Raw genomic sequence first — 12,449 nt, 5'->3', positions numbered from 1 at the left:
CAATATCTTCATTACAACTTCAAAATTTGTTGGGAATGCAAGAAGTTCTCATCAAGGGGGAGTGTTGATGTAATTCCATATTCCTCCATAAGTGTTCCATCTCCCTAGTCATCATTAAGGGGGGTTGTTGGAATGTGTCCCTTTGGAAGGTAATAATGTGAAGGTTATGTCACAAACAATTGTAAACTTATGTAAAATAGGTATATCTCACATTCATCATGGAGTAAAACACCCTTGTGATAATTTACCATGTAAATAGGTGAAATTATATTTTCCCACATTTACTATTGGGATGCAATTCCTCCATATCTCTTGGTATATAATAGTGGTTGAGTACCATGAAAAGCACAACACAAGAATATTGAAGTATTATGTTTGTAAAGGGTTAAGTATTTGTGGAGGTGTTATATGTAATATTTATATTTCTAAAGATAATAAATATGTTATTACCTGCCCATAGATTTTTATCCAAGTGTCCTTTAATTGGGGTTTTAAAACATAAATCTAGTGTGTTTTTTCGTTTATCTATTGTCACTTTTCTTATATTGATTAAATGTTGTTAATGCACGCATAGGAGGTTAGATTACTAATGTTTTGTGTTTGTTTTATAGTATTGTATGATTATTCTTATTCTCAACATTATAACATAAGAAAGGCTCTTTTATCAGTACATGCCTCATGTATAGTTTTGTACAATGGGCATGTGCTATTTTTTTGCATGACTAGCTACATGAGTTGTATGTGTCACCAAGCGCAGTAGGGTAGTCATGGGGGAGGCAACAACAACCACCCCCCCCCCCCCCCCACCCCCCAACCATTTCAATGGGTTTGTAGGGGGTGGAATCCCCCCTTTGTAGGGTTTTTTGGCAGCGCACCTGAAATTTAAATTAAAAAACAAAGAAACAAACAAACAAAATTAAATAATAAATAAATTAGACAATTTTTTGCATTTGTTTTTGGTAGTTTTTGAGACTCAGTTTCTTCTAAAAGTGGTGTTGTGGCACATGGTGGTTTTTCCCATAGTTTTGTAGTTTTGGTTAAGGAATTATGGTTTTATTATAATCTAAGGTAAAAGGATTGGCGGTTCATGGATGCCACAGGATATATATTATATTGTAATACAGTAGAGAAAAATATATTGGAAAATCTTGTTAATTTTTTAGGTCTTGGGTTTCTAAAAAAAACAAAAAAAAAAAATTGTTAATGTGTGTGTTTTCCATTGCATATTTTATATTCTAATTTAAAATTTGTTTGCAATAATTAAATTTTACATGGTTAAAAACTACATTTGGTATCAAAGAAATTTTGGCTTCAAGTGGATGCCTTTATGGTTAAGGGTTCTAGCTTAGGACTATGGTAGACCCTATTATAGTTGGAAATTTGTAGAAGTGATTCTTGTAGTGAAAAATAAAGGGTGATTAGTTTGAAGATAGAGATCGAAAAATTCAATGGGTAGAGATTCGAGTTGTGGAAGCTCCAAATAGAAGATTTTTTGGTAGATAGAAACCAATGGATCATCGTCGATGAAGATAACATAGATAATGGCTTTCAATAGAAGTTTGGACCAAATCACATCAAAATAAAAAGAGCACAATACGATTTTGTCTCTTAGATTCAGTTCTACTTAATCATTCAGGGGAAGCTCCAATAAATTCTTTGTGGGACAAGTTAGGGGTTGTGTATCAATCTCATTCGTTAGTATGATCTTGTGTATGTTTTTGTCTATATAGATCTCCTTCATGACATCTTGGAGGATTTGTGGGAAGCAATGGGAAGATCTCTAAAGCATCGAGGAGAAGCGGATTTTTGAAAGCTCTAAACAGGCTTCAATAGGAATTTTGATTCAAATGGTAAGTGGCTTCCTTCATAATTTTTGTTTCATTTAATCATAATCTAGAGAAAGGTAGTAGTTCATGGTTTTTTGTTACTAGATTTCTCTAAGGTCTAAGGAGATCGCTCTTGTCTGCAAGAGGGATAAGTCCACATAAAAAATTGGCGACTCTACTAGGGAATCATCTCACTCTCCATTCTTTTCCTTGTTTTACATTTTCAACCTTTTGTACAAGCCTTCCTAAAGTGTCTCGAAATCTTAAAAATTTGGATTTTGGGTTTGATTTGACTTTCTTTCTTCTTTTTTTTCCAAAATTTCCTCTTGTGCACACTTAGGCTTTAGGCATAGTGTGCATTTATATGCACTTATATTTCTGCAACAAAGCGTATTCATATTAGTTTGCTCTAGGACTGTGCACATACCTGGAATTTCAGTTTTATCCTCATCAAGTCCAAATTTTTTGGTTTTTCTTGTTAAGTTACACTTGTTTGTACCTTTTTTGAGTGTCTATCAGTCTGGCTGAGTGTTGTGAAAATATTTTCTTGTGATTATCTTGTTTTTGCAAATTAGGGTAAAGTCTCATATGGTGAATGGTCGATCTATCAAAAGAGAGATCAGTTGGTCTTGCCTTGTTGATTGTCTGTCTTTCTTCTTTCGGTCAGATCAGGTCTTGAGTTTAGTTTTCTCTTTTGTGAAAGATTGTTTTGTGTGTGAAAAGCAATGTTTTACAAGATTGGGTATTGTTTGTGAAAAATAATTCTTATGTTAGTTTCAAAATGAAAAGTCATTTTTCCTTCCATTGTTGAAGTGTTTATGAATTGTACTCTTTGTTGCAAGTGAATTCATAACATTCAATTAGAGAAAAAATCATTTTAGTGATCATTGGTTTCTTTTTGCATTTTGCGAATTTCCGAGTGATTGTATGTTTAAAGAGAAATTTCTTGATTTTTTGTGTTATTGGGCAAAGTGAAAATATTGAAGTTATTTTCAATATTTGGGTAATTTAAAATTGGATATCTACATTGTAGGAAAAGGGTTATAGTGGGATTTAGAGTTTTTTACATTTTTGTTAAAAAATTGAAAGACTCTTTCCTTACTTCAGATAGAAATTCATTGAAACAAAAAGATATCATTTTCATTTTCGATTGCATTAGGATTTGCGTCAAGTCACAATTCCATCAAGTTTCACGTCCATTACCTTTGAGTAAACAATAGCTCTTAAAATCAATGCCAATAAAATCAATCTAGAATTTGTTATTCTTAGGGCTCTTTTCCACCTACAGTAGATCAAGTTGTAGGGATTTGGATTTCAAAAGTGAGTAAACTTTCTAAAGTTGAAAACAAACATTAGAATCTTGTGATAGGGAGAAAAATCCATTGACCACAATTTTTCTATGGGAATCTCCCCTTACAAAGGAGTCAAGAACAAGATCATATCAAACCCAGTGAAGTGATCAACCCCACTTCATTAGCTAAGGTAGAGCGATACTAAAAATGGTGTCAAAAGGTACTTGGGAGTCATTTGGAACTAAACCTCAATTTAACCATGTTGAGGAACTTTCAAGGGGATTGATATTTGTTACTTTTCCCTTCCGTGTACGTCTGATTGACGACTGTCCCCTAGGTTAAATTATTTTATGTGGTAACCTTAGCAACTATAATATTAGTACTTTTACCAGAGGTGATGGCAGAGGGGAAGTCTCTGTTGTACCTAGAACAGATGTTGACTAGACCCACTTGGAAATTTTTGGAGGGTATTCTTCATTCAAGATGGCATAAATGAAGTTTACTTGCACCAGATCATGTACATTAAGCAGGTTGTTAGAGAAACTGGTTCCACCCTCTCTATCTATAACCACTTTGATCTTTGATCTTTGTGACATTGGATTTCATCACCAACTAGTGAGTTCATTGTGAAAAGCTTGTTTGCATGGTTTGAATCCTTAGATCTTTTAGCGTGTGTTAATTGTTTGTTTTTACTTTTTAGGATTTAGGATTATATTGTGAATATTGTTTGATTTTGTGATAAAAAAATAATCTTGGCTGATTCACCAAGGTAATCGCATAGAATGCAGGGTAAGCCCCTTGAATATACACCTTTCAATTGGAAAAGATAAAAAATGAAAGGTCACAATGAACAGGATCTGGAACCTAAGAACAACTTGAAACATCTAAAATAGAAACTGAAGTGAATCCAACACAAGAAGTAGAATCAAACTTATTTCATTCTGGCCCAGAAATTACTAAAGTAGTTCAAACTAAATATTATATTGGTGAAGTTTCGGACACTGAACTAATTGAACCAAATGTAGAAGAACCTTAGTCTGATATTTATCAATCTGAATCACCTTCAGTTGTTTTAGCTCCTACATCTACTCCACCTTCACCTCAAAGGAAGCTAATAATTACGACTGGATTACCTCCTAGATTGATTAGCATTGAAGACATTACTGGGAATGAGGAGGAAGATTCACCTCATACTCCAGTTACCACTAGTGAACCTTTTGATCCAAGAGTTTTTCCAAGAGTTCCTTTTGATCCTTTCCGACCTGATCCTTGGTATTCTACCCCTTTGAACTTTTTAGGTCCTAGCTTTCCACCTCATTGCATTCCTTTTTATTCACTGAGAAGAACCATGTCATAAATTCCTCTTGGGAGCCAACCTACTAATTCATCCATGTTTACCAGCTCCCTGGAATCATTGTTGTATGGTGATCTATTTGTTCCTCCTGGATACCAGTTGTTCAGGGACAAAGTCCCCTAGGGTTTTGGGTCAACACCCTAGCAGAGTGGGGGTTATCTACAGTAAAAAAAATCATTCACACAGCCATGATACTTAAATAAGCAAACTACACAAAGAGAGGTGCACCTGGGGGTCCTTCATTCGGGTAGATCCAGTTAGTGTCCAAACCCTCTTAGAATTCATCTCGATCCTTGAACCTGCAAAACAACCAATTCAAAGTAGCATAACAATATATGGACCAAGTATCATATAGAAATCAACTTCATAACATATTTAAGGTTGGTTAGTTATACAATTGAAACAATTATTCATATGTGAACCATAACGATAACATCATATGCATAAAGAAGATTGATTTCAGGAACAAGACAAATGTTTATTTATTGCAAATAACTAAAACAAATCAAGGAATGATATCACCTGATTCTTCCTCTTGTTGGCTCCAAGCATAACCATCCTCCAGATCCATCCAATTCCAAGTCTTCAAAAGGCTCCTTCCATGACTCATACAAAGATATCTCAACTAGTGAAATGACATCATAGCTCAAGGAAAGAAGGGTTTCTTGTAATGGGGGGAGTGCTGGAAGCACAAGGATCTTCAGACTTGATCAGGCATAATCTTAGCAGAGTAATTTTCTCTCTATTCTCTCCTCCTTTAGGCCTTCCCATTGAAGCCTTTTTATACTTCTCCCAAAGTAGTTTTTTAGTTGGGAATTCGTTGGGGACAATTGGGCCACGGGCACTAATAGGTAATCAACAGGTAAAACCCGTGATATCTGCTCGAAATTAAGGAGATTTATATTTTTTAAGTGTTTTAAGACATATACACGGTTTGGGTATACACTGACCTGCGTACACACACATTTAGCTCATGGCAATGTTGCGTACATGGAGTAAAACATTGTTTTTTAAGTATTTGGATGAATCCTGGAAGGAGGGGTTGCCCTAGGCCATAAATGCAGCATCACAAATATCAAGGGTGAGATTTGGAGCTATAACAGATGCCCCCTAATATATGAGGTCAGAAGGAGTACATGATGGCTTAAATGTATTAAGTACATGGAAAGGAAACCTGTCAAAAACTGAGAAGAACTTCACCAAATTTCAGCCTGCCAAGCCACAAAAGAAGATCAGAAATAAACACTATCTGAGGCAGGCATACACATGCTCAGAGAAAGTAAAGCATGTCTGCATAAAAAGTACAAGTGGATCCACTAAGTATACAAGTATAGAAGACTGGAAATACATAATGGATCATCTAATCATGATCGAACAAGTACATGTCTGAATATCACATATAAGAATGTCAATGATGTTGAAGGATGAAGCTGATCACCGATATCAAAGACTGATCCCAATAGTACCAAGTGAACATGATGGAATAAGATGGTACCACACTACAAAATCGGGTGCCAGCATATAGAATGTCATCATAAATTACTGCAACATATAAGGTGGAATGGTATCAACTAGCAGCAACAGGAGCAACTATCAAGTGAACCAATGAATGTGGATGCAACCCAAGGTCTTCACCGACCACTGTGGTACATTTCTACACAATGGGAATGAATGAGCTAAATTCGACCATGTGAAAAATCGTTTGATTACTGGTCATTGATGTATACCATTAACAAATGTGAGACTACTCACCGATGATGATAATGAGAGTCAAGGTACCCTAGTACAATCTCACAAGTGTGAATAAATGATCTGAAGTTGAACACCTGGAAGAATCTATTAGTCAGGAGACAATGATGGTTTCCCACTGTTGATAGCGAAGGATCTGCCACTAATGATTACAAACCCCAAGATACTGCCAAATGGACTCTAGACCTTTGCCCCAGAGTAATGAATCATAGTCGATGGGGAAAGAACCGCTAGAAGGAAGGAATTAAGGCATCCTTCATCAATTTAGTGCGAGTGTAACCCGCAAGCCAATAATGTGAAAGGAATCAGATGAAAAAGATGTAGTAACTCGACCGAAGCACGTTTCCAACATACACAAGATGTGGCTAGTGCACGACAGAAACCCTCTAAACCAACCAATAATGAAAGCTGACACAGAGGTGAGGTATCCACCAATAGGGTCAAATGGAAACCAAGGTACTGCATGAATCCAAATGTGTGATAGTGTAAGCTAATGTCAAACACAAGGTAAACCACTCAGTTAAAGACCCATGATACTGATCGATGTTGAGCACAAGGTGACCTATCAATAATGAAAATAGGGCCAGGGTGCAGCTCTAGGCCTATCCTCAGAGCAAGATGTCGTCGTCGATAAGGACAAGACCCGCCAGAAAGAAGTCAGTGGAGACCTTCTCAAACTGGCATGAGTAACGGACCAATATAATTGATGTGATGATAGACAAGACACTGACAACCAGGGATGGCCAACTGAAAAATGAGTCAAGAGACACTGCAGAGAGGCTAACTCAGGCTAACTTCCCTTGAACAAAATCATGACTTAATGATGACTATGTGGTAGCATATGATGACTCTGTATAAGTTCGTCATGCAGGAGGCATGAACAAACTCTCCATATGATTGGAAGAGATAACCAATCGGGGGAGAATTGACTCAATAACAAGGTTAAGGCGTACCTAAGTCAAACTAAATCTCGCCCAAAAGGAGAAGACTCTGTTTTGAGTGCTTTGTTCAAGGGTGACACGACTAACTCTAGCTACCAACAATAAATGGAAATATTGTCCCATTCCCACTCTTTTTTTAGAATATATAATTTTTTTGTCTTTTTCTTTAAGCTAGAAAAAGAATAAAAGAATGCTATAATACAGTGGAAAGAATGAGTGCCAGTGAAACAGATGATCTATTTGCTGGGATTGGAACAATCCTATGCTCAATGCAGGGAGGCAAAAACTGGTCAAAGACACTCAAAGGTATGTTCCTTACATGGGTCATAGGGTGTTGAGTTGCAAAAGCTAAGGGATTGCAAGTTTGATTTTGCAAATCATATGGTCAAAAAGTGGCTTAAACATGAGTCCAAGTGAAGCTGACTCAAGGCCATAAGGTGAAAATGGTCAAAATGCAATGCAGTAGTACAACTTAACACAAAGGAGCCTCTAGGGTCTAAGGCTAGAACAAGCGAAGAAGCAAAGAGGAATGAGCCTTCATCGCATAAGCCATTGTGGGACTACAGAGGAATCCCAAGCCTACTCAAATTGAAGCAGCATGGGCAACAAATGTTAGTGAGGTGCTAACTACGATGCCCATGAAACGGATGGCTCTACCATCATGCCATGATTTTAAAAAATCAGTGAGTGAAGATGGTTTACGAACCATAACATGATGGGATCGACCCTATGGCAAGTGTATCGACAAATGGAGGCTAGTATGCATAATGCAATGGAAAATGGCTTCCCTAACTTATATGCCAGTGACAAAACGATACCTGCCATGACGGGTCTGCAGTCATGGAACCGACTCGAAACTGTCAAAAAAGCATCCAAAATGTCCTGAAAAACAAACCATTCTCAAAATTCCAAGCTCCCAAGTTAAAAGTTACATGAGACAAAACAAAATCAAGTTTTGAAAATATTTGACATTTCAAAGCTTATAAAATAGTTTTTTGACTCCCCATTATTACTGTTTGAGTTGAGAGCACAAGGAATGGAGAAAAAGAAGCAAGCTTTTCCTTTTGCTGAATTTGACCGTTAAAATCTTCCCAAAATCACTAGGTAACCCCCAAACTTGTCTTGCATTAATTTTTGATTGGTTTTAAGAATTTTAATTCAAGTTTCACCATTTAATTTATGTCAAAATTTTTGTCGCAGCGTATACGCGGGTTGGCTATATGCAACCTATGAATAAGCAGGCCCTAGACATGACTGTGTATGAAACAGACCCCTGTATATACTGTTTAAACTTCAAAACAAAAAACTAATGGTCCAAACTTGTTTTTTCCTCAGGATGCCAGTCACTTGGAGGGAAAGGGAGCATGCCACTATTGATGATGAGGTTATGAATGATCCACAAGCCTTGGATGCCTTAAGAGGATGTGGTTTTCTAAATTTTTTCAAAATGCCAAATATGAAGGCAAATACTCGCTTGCTCGAAATGCTCATTCACTACTGGAGTGTCGAGGATGACTGATTCATGATTGATCAAATACCACTGGTGATAGAGATTTAGGATATCTATTTTATCATAGGCCTTTCCCGGAGGGAAGAAGTAGTACATTCCATTGGCCGATCACGAGGTAGCCTTTCTATCGAGGACTATGTGCATATATATTTCCCGGGCCATCCAGAAAAGATTGGAAGCCAAATTCCAATCAAGCATGTAGAGAGTTTGTCATTGAGGCTCATCCTGTTCACTATAGCCAGAGTGAATGGATCAGCTTCCTTACACGAGGCTTCATGGCTTGCCATGAGCTTGGTGGTAGACTGTCTCACCAAAGTATTTGATTGGTGTACTCCTCTTCTCACCAACTTGAAGAGCCAGCTATCATCTATCAAAGAGGGCCAAACCAAAACCTTTGTGTATGGTACCATTCTGTGCTCCTTATTTTTTGAGAGGGTCCCAGCGCTACGCCCTAGAGTACTAGTTTCGATCAGTAGCCCGCGAGATCCGTGGATGGGCAGGTGGGCTGATCTTCTGAAATGACTAGGAGGTGGGGACGTACGGCGGACGACTTTTGACGATGATTTCTTCTCCTTGTGGGAGCAGCAAATCATCACAGTGGATGATTACCCCTATGTCAGCTTGGACTTCCGGGGAGATCCTGATCTAGCATTACCATCAGCCGCGGCATGGGGCGATATATGTAACAAATGTTTTTGATTTTATGATTTTTATGATTTTTCAAATATGAAAATGAACTTGAAAAATATTTTTGATGGGATTCAAATGACTAATATAATGATCATATTCCAGATATTGTGCCAGTATGACCAGATGGATTCCCACGGCATGGATGATGTGGCCAAGGTGCCGAAGAGGCAGCTGCCGATACAGAGTGACTCCTTCACACATTTCAGAGGCACTTGGTAAGATTAACTCACCGAGTACCGATGGAGGTTGTAGAGGATCTCCCTATAGACATGCAACATTATGTGATTGGACTGGGTTTGGACTCTTAGGCGTGTGGCCAAAGCAGTAGTCGCATACTTAGCCGCTCATCCTGAGCTGGGGCATTAGATGTACTGGACATGATTATAGGTGTTTGAGTCCCAATTTTTGTATATTATTTTGGACACACTTATGTACACTCAGGGTGTTGATATATATATATACAATTTCAACTTTTTGATGCTTGATTTTATTGTTATGAATGAATGATGTGCCAATGTAAAGCTTGATTAGCGATAGAATCTGCTAACCAATTATGAGATCTTGAAATGTGAAAATAAGTAATGTAAGTAAATGATCTTTGCAACACCCTCACTCTTAAATATTTGTGATATAAACATGGATCCCTTACCCGATAAATGTTATTCAATTGTGACACTATCAGTTGTGAATCAAGATAGACTACCAACGAATCGATTCCATAAGAAATAGATTCGGATAGTAAATTAATGACGAAAGTATACTCAGCCATATTATTTGATGCGGAACCAATTCATACTCCCCTTGACACCATCAACTGACCAGTTGGATAGTAGATCACCCAAGCTACAGAAGTGAGGTTCCGAGTGTGCCGACTAGCACCATCAGCGAATCCAAAATAGACCAAGTCATCCATCAACACCTGCCACAGCAAATCAAAAAGTGTTGATATCAAAATCTCCCTATGAGATATGTACAGAAATAAAAAATGTACAAAGAAGGCATTGCCTAGCTGCTACTTAAGCAAATTACTTCTTAAGGTAGAGCTCGTTTCGGGGCTCTGCCAACTTGTTTCCTTCAAAATCGACTAACTCATATGCCCCTTTTTCTAAAACTCGTTTAATTATAAAGGGACCATACCACATAGGCTTGAACTTGCCTGCCCCCAAGGCATCCTTATCTTGGTCATAGACCAAGACAAGGTTGCCTTCAGAAAAGACTCGAGGACGGACAACTTTATCGTACTAAGTTTTAACCCTTTTCTTATGACCCTCATTGATTGTGGCGGCATCTCAACGCTACTCATCGAGATATTCCAAATGAAGGAGGCACTCTTCAAGACTAGAGGTCTCTAGAAGGAGCTCAATAGCTAGCTTAAGAGATGGAATTTCACATTCAACAGGAAAGATAGATTCCAACCCGTAAACTAACTGAAAAGGTGTAAAACCTGTGGCAGCCTTTAGCGAGGTTTGGTATGCCCAAAGAGCCGGATACAACATAAGATGCCAATTGGACCAATTTTTTTCGATCAACCTTTGCAGGATTGTCTTAAGGGTTTTGTTCACTGCCTTGACCTATCCATTATCCTAAGGATAATATGGAGACGAGTGCTCCTTTTGGAAACCTAATTTAAGTGCAAATTCAGACATTAGTTGGTTCTGGAAATGACTGCCATGGTCAGTGACAATCTCTCTCGTAATATAGAACCTTGAGATAATCTGATTGAAAAGGGAACAATGCTGTTGTTTCACTATCATTTTTATAAGTGGTCATGGCCTCAACCCACTTTGTGAAGTAGTCTACAGCCACGATAATGTACTTGTGATTCACTGTTGAAGGCGGATTACAAGTTGCAAAATCAATACCCCACTTAGTAAAAGGACCGACAGTGACAATGGTAAAAATAGGAGGTGGATGTGTGCGCATCTTCCGAGTATAGACATGACAAGGGTGGAAAAGTTTGACCACTTGAACACAATCTTCAAAGAGCGAAGGCCAAAAGTAGCCAGCACACAAGATACACTGGGCTATAGCGAGCCCTAAAAGATGACCACCACAAGCTCCATTGTGCCAATCATTGAGCACTAACTCTGCTTCCTCTAAGGTTAAACAATGCCTAAGGATTGAATCAACCCCTCGGCGATATAACATATCACCAATGATGACATAGTTCTTAGCCAGGTGACATAATTTTCGACATTCATCCATAGAGAAAGTAGAGGGAAACTTCGAAGTCTGGAGATAGACAATGATATCACCATACCAAGGGTCTAGTGAAGAGATGAGGAATAGATGTTCATCGGGAAAACTTTCCTCATAAACAATATCCTCTCCACAAGTGATGAGCCCCAAATTTTGGTAACAATTTGGGCTCATTTGGCCTACTTACCTTGCTCAACCCTTCATTATTTTATCACTTATGCATCATTTCTTAGTATATTCGTGTTATTTGTAGGAAGAATGGCAGTCGTTATGCCTATGTGGCTAATACATGATGATTTCAGGTTTTTTGGCATTAAATGGAGCAAAGACCACGCAAATGGAGACAAGGAGACAGCCAAGGTGGCATTGCAGGTTTATAGGGAGGTTGTCCACAACCTTGAATGACTTCCCTCGTGATCTCCACCCCAACTCCGAGCTCCAACAGCTAGCACCACCGAGCTAGAAGGCAGCCAACGGATTCTACAGGAACAACAATTTACTTTCAGTTGGACAGCCAAGCTCCACTAATTGAGGAGGCCAGCTTGGCCCTCATCATGTATAAATATTAAGGCTGTTGCCTTCGATGAGACTCTTGAACTTTTGTTATAGATTTTGGATTACGAGCTGTAGCTCTGTTTTTGCTCTTTGTAAGCCAATTTTGGCATGTTGTTAGACTCATGATTATTTAATAAAAGGCAGTCAGATTTGGATTCGATTCTGAGTTCTTAGGGGAGCTATAGCTCTCAGGTTAGGGCCCAACTTGAGAGCAATAGACCTCCTTTCCTTTGTATTGTTACTTGTTTTTTTTCATTGCATTTCTTTCCTTTACTTGCACTTGAAAAATACAGTTTGCTGAGTTGACTGTTTCGGTTTGGTTATGTAGGTTAG

Source organism: Pinus tabuliformis, chromosome 8 (assembly GCF_031772625.1).
Source record: "Pinus tabuliformis cultivar Carrire ecotype Pingquan chromosome 8, CPIR1, whole genome shotgun sequence".
In the NCBI taxonomy this organism is placed as follows: domain Eukaryota; kingdom Viridiplantae; phylum Streptophyta; class Pinopsida; order Pinales; family Pinaceae; genus Pinus; species Pinus tabuliformis.
Note: the sequence above shows the minus strand (reverse complement) of the source record.